Raw genomic sequence first — 5,544 nt, 5'->3', positions numbered from 1 at the left:
CTGCCTCGCCATGTCCGAGCCCACTCTGGCGCCGACGTCTTCTGTTTGGGTGAGCGGGAGCTGTCCAGAAGGGCTCTGCCGCTTGCCGGAGCAGCCAACCTATCCTCCCGGGCCCGGGGCGGGACCGTGCCCGATGGGCATGAGGAGAAACCAATCGGCGGTGGGAACTGCCTCCGAAAGACAGGCCTTCTCTGAGCAGCTGCCAATGGCTATAGAAGGGGCGGGGCCGAGCGTTTCAGGTTTGGCTGACAGCTCGGTTCGCCTCCCCCCCCCACCCCCATTTTTTTTTCTTTTGCTCCTAGAACCAAGCATCAAGGAGAAGAAGGGAGGAGAAGGGGGGTGATGAGGAGAGAGAAAGAAGCAAGAGTGCGGAGGACTAAGGGGGATTATGTGGGAGATGCGGCTTTCTGCCTCTGTAGGGCAGCAACGATTTGGGGCCGATTGCTACGATTTCTTTTAGTCTCACCTCAAAGCTTTCTTCACTCTTGTAAGCTTGCCAGTACGGTAAAAAACAAACGCGCGCCTCCTAGCTAGCCACTTCCCGAGAGTCCCTCGCCGGGAGCTAGCAGGCTAGCTTTTAAAATGCAGGCGTTAATGTGTTCTAATGCACGGTAATTTTCTGAGACTGGTATGTGCATAATCTACGGGAGAGAACAACTCCAACGGCCCGGGCTGTTTGAGAGCTGGGGCCGCCGGCGGTGGCGGAAGGTTCACAGGGACGGCGGCGCAAGCAGCCCTAATGCATGCAAAGTTAACATAATAACATCACTTAATTATTTGGCCAGCCCATAAATCTCTCAGTTATGAGGCTTCAGAAAGGGCCCTACTAGATTGCAAAGCGAGACTAAAATTCCAGCAGCTGCGGTTTCGAGGTGACCAAAAGCTTGCTCTTTCAAAGAACAGCGAAGAAGGGGGAAGAGTGTAGAACTCATGGGTCTGGGTGTGAAGATTGTTATTGATATTCACAGCCCAACAAACTTCTCCTGGGGGCAAGGTGTATGCAGTATAGTGGGGACAGTACCCGCGGATCTCTCTCTCTCTCTCTCTCTCTCTCTCTCTCTCTCTCTCTCTCCCTACACACACACACACACACACACACACACACACACACACACACACACACCCTAGGTTACTGCTGTGGGTAGGTAGCCAGTAGCCTCCGCTGGTATTTACATTCTATGAAGCCTGGGGCATTGACTACCTGGGAGAACGCTCTCGAAAGCTGGAGCTTTCAAAAGTACACTTTCGTCTTCCTAGAATTACCGTTGTTTGACAAACCCAGGTCGGGAGGTCGGAGTGGAGATTTCCGCAAACGGTGTGGGGGTTGAGGGGTGGCTGAAGACAGCCAAGAGAGGCCAACACGCTGCGTTTGAAAGCCGTAAAAGTAATAGATTCTTCTAAAGCAGGTTGCGCTCCGTTTGCCTCCGAAGATTCAAGCTAGCTGAGGTTGCGCAGATGTTGCCTTTGTTTAAAGAGACAGTAATTAAGGATAGGGTGGACATAAGTTTGAGAAGCGTGACCTATTTTCTTTTGATCAGCTGTCAAAAGAAGAGCAGGGGGTCTTCTTAAGACAGCCCCCTCCGACCATTTCCAGCTGTTAGAGAAAACTTGATAAGAAAACAAGGACAACCCACAATACTGTATGTGCCTTCTTGGGACTAGAGGATGGTTTGAAACATTTGGAAAACAGTTCTTCTGGAAGTGACCTTTTCACACACACCCCCAATACCACCCATGAATGTACCGTGTTGTTATTCATAGATCTACTTTATTGAGCTTTGGTCAATATGTTGCCGGTTATTCTTTCAAATAGCATCCTCTCTGACATCAAAGCTTGAGTAAGAAAGCCGCACACCCCACTCTTTGCCGGATCTCTGGTTTCCTAGCTGTTCACATCTTTATTGCTACAAAAGAGACAGGTGAAATAATGTAGTTTTCTGACACTCTGGTGTTTCGTCCCCTCTTGCATCCTTCACTGTATCTATGGAGGCTGGACACAGGATAATTTGAATTAGCTAATGTCTGCAATACACACCTTGTCAAACAAAAGTTCTCCAGACAAGCAATCTGCTTTGGTTCCCTAGTGATCAGTGACAGAACCCCAAACAACAGGGAAGGGCAGGGCTGGGAAAGGTGGACTCTGATGGACTCTAGTGCTGAGGTAACTTACATTTGCTGTTGTCCTGGCTTCAGACTCAAAGAGTAATCATCAGTGACCCCTCGGCTGGCGCTGTGTACAAACAGAACCATAAACATAAATTTGCATTTAAATATATGTTTTTCAAAATGATAAACAAATTTGCCAGACCACCAAGATAACTCTGCTCCTGGGAATTACATTTCCGTGCCGAGAGCAGCAAGGTGAGTTGCATTTTCTTGATGCTTGGCTTCCTCCTCTCCCCCTCCTCCCATTCTCCCTCCATCCCTCCTCCCTTTTCTCTCAATCAATATTGACGATCTCAGGAAAATCATGAAATCGCATTGGGCTTCTTTGTATATAATTTCATTGGGTTAAATTAGAGCAGATTTTTTTCCACGGTGTTTTTCTAATAGCTTTGATGTTTCATATTCCAACTCAGAACCTAATTAAAAGGGAAATGAAAGGGCTTGTTTACTTAGCACTCTAATTTTTACTGATTTGGGTTTTACATGCCCCCTTTTCCCTTCCTTTCTAAAAAGGAATCACTGCTTGTCTTCCACTTATATAATTTTAATAGTAGCAACACTAATGAAAACTTGTAATGCATTGGTGTTTCTTTCTTATTATGTCTTTAATAAAACAAAAGGGAAGGGCTGCTTTTTAATCATCTTTTCTTGAACACCATGCTCTGCCTTAAGCTTAATACATTCTTTAGGTCAGGGGCTTGCCTTTTAATGTCAACTTATAGGCCACTCTCCCTCCCTCTCCAGCATTTGATTCACAAATAGTCTATGGAAATGTAGTGCCACAATAGCCGTGTTCCTGTTAGAATCCAAGGAACTGTGTCAGGCATTGTGTCAGGACCTGGAGGTCCACTTCTCAGTATATATATCACATATGCAGGTCAGATGTCCTTTACATTCAGAAATGTGAATAAGTACAGATAAAATGTTCGACAACTAGGTTTGTTTTTTTTCACAGTAGAAGAAAAAATTCTGAGTTTAAGTTAGAAATTTCACGAAAACACTGAAAATATTTACTATCAGTTTTTTATTTGTTTTTTTTTTTTCATGTTTAAACTGGAGAGATTCAGTTAAAAACAGGAACTCCATAAACTATTTACGGAAAAAAAAAATACAGATCCCAAGTCAATATAATCTGGATAAGACACCATCAGCTTTGTTTTAAAACAAAACAAACAGACAAACAAACAAGGAAAAAACCCCAAGAGTAGCTATAGCTCTGTCTAGGAAGGCTAGAAAAAAACACCAAAACACTCAGAATATATCCAGGTTTTATGTTGGTTCCAACAAATTCTGTTCTACAGCTAGGTTTATCTAAACAGTACTAAAGGGGGTGGGGGGATGATGGTGGGCTGTTTTGGGCTATTTTATTTTTGCCCTTCCCCAAACCATCTGGCGTGTGAGTGTAGGGGTATTGATCAGGGTCTGTGAGCTGCAGACCCCATGCCAATCCATAGCCTTTCTGGGAATCTGCATCGCCCATGAATTGCAGCTGTCTGTGTAGCTCCGGGACAAAAATCGTCACACACACAAAAAGTACCCCCCTTATCAAACACATCCTCCATGCCTGGGTAAGTCAATATCATTTCTTTGTCATTGTTCCGAGGGAGGATTATGCAGGAGAAAGTTTTTGTTGTCTCTGTATAACTGCTGCTGCTACGCCAGCCTTTTCTTTTTCTTCTTTTCTTTTTCCCTTCTTTCTCTTTCTTCCTTCCTTCCTTTTTTTTTTTTTAAGGAAGGAGAGCAATTTTCTAGCCATTGAATGGTAATGGTTTTTCAGTAAGGCCTCCAGCATTTATACAAGTCGTACAACAAATGCTGTTTCCATATTGTGGGGGAATTTCAAGAAGAGAAAGAAATTTCTTATGTTGCTGTACACAAATAATAGCAGTAATAATCGAGGGTTCCTTTTAACGACGGAGAATTTTCTTCCCCCTTTCTCAGAGCCCCTTGTAATGAACACCCAGGGGCCGAGGCTCTGTGATTACACGTGCAGATGCATGGTGGGTGTTTGTAGCAGAGAGGGAGCCTTCAGAATTGTGGCTCTGTTTGATATCTCCATTAGCTTCAATTTTCTTGTGTCTGAAACCTCAGGCTGGTGGAACACTGGAAAGAGAAAACTAAAACTAAAGCACAGGCCAAGTCCCTCTAGCTTCTCAGGCTGAAAAAAATCTACCAATGCTTTTTCAGATGTCCTGTCGTGTCTAGGAAATTTAAAACAGACGAACAAACAAACAAACAAATGCATCATTTTTTAAAAATTTTCTGTTGCCTGAGGCCAATTCACTCCTTGAGAAAAACAAAAACAAAAACAAAAAACTCCTGTCTCCTCTTACAAATCATATGAAAAGTAAACTCTGAGCAAGCAGATGCCTGCCCCTAACTATGTAAGGTTGGCAAAAGACAGTATGGTTAGAGATGAAGGGAGCTGGTTTTTTTCTGTCTCCCACAACCCAGCTTATCCAGCTTTGGGAGTGGGGGATAAAACTATGCAAGCCTGCTTGAGGAGAAGCATTTTTCTCGGAGCCACAAGTGCAACTCTATGACTAGAAGGTGGAGTTGGATGGGTGGGGGAGGTGGGGTCACTCTTGAGAGGGGGCTGGAAGGGGCAGCGACCAACCAGTGGGTAGGTTGGCCAACCCTAATCTCTCTCTATTCCCATCGACTAGAGACTGCTAAAGTCTGGTGCTCAGCTTCTCTCTTGCTGTGCACGGTTGCTCTATCTCTGTCTGTCCCTGGCCCTCTTTCTTTCCTGCTGAAGGAGTTCTAGTGACAGTGGCTAGTGGAGCATCTGAGCTGGACAGATCATAGCTGAATCTTGATAGTATGGACTTTGCTGGAATTCGAACCCACATCCTTTCCTTTTATTTTTTGGCTGCCAACATTGCTGAAGCTTCTTGGAAAAACACTTTTTCCCCTAGTAGAAAGAGAGTATATGGAAGAAGAATTCTAGCAATAGAATATATGGAGGAAGAGTACTAACAATAGAGTATATGGAGGAAGAGTTCTAACAATTGAGTATACGGAGGAAGAGTATAACAATAGAGTATATGGAGAAAGAGTACTAACAATACAGTACTATATGAAGGAAGAGTATAACAATAGAGTATATGGAGGAAGAGTTTTAACAATAGAGTATATGGAGGAAGAGTACTAACGATAGAGTAGTATATGGAGGAAGAGTATAACAATAGAATATATGGAGGAAGAGTATAACAATAGAGTATATGGAGGAAGAGTACTAACAATAGAGTAGTATATGGAGGAAGAGTATAACAATAGAGTATATGGAGGAAGAGTTTTAACAATAGAATATATGGAGGAAGAGTACTAACAATAGAGTACTATATGAAGGAAGAGTATAACAATAGAGTATATGGA

Source organism: Mastomys coucha, unplaced genomic scaffold (genome assembly GCF_008632895.1).
Source record: "Mastomys coucha isolate ucsf_1 unplaced genomic scaffold, UCSF_Mcou_1 pScaffold13, whole genome shotgun sequence".
Lineage (NCBI taxonomy): Eukaryota > Metazoa > Chordata > Mammalia > Rodentia > Muridae > Mastomys > Mastomys coucha.
The sequence above is the reverse complement of the archived record's forward strand: the minus strand, read 5'-3'. Positions refer to the sequence as shown.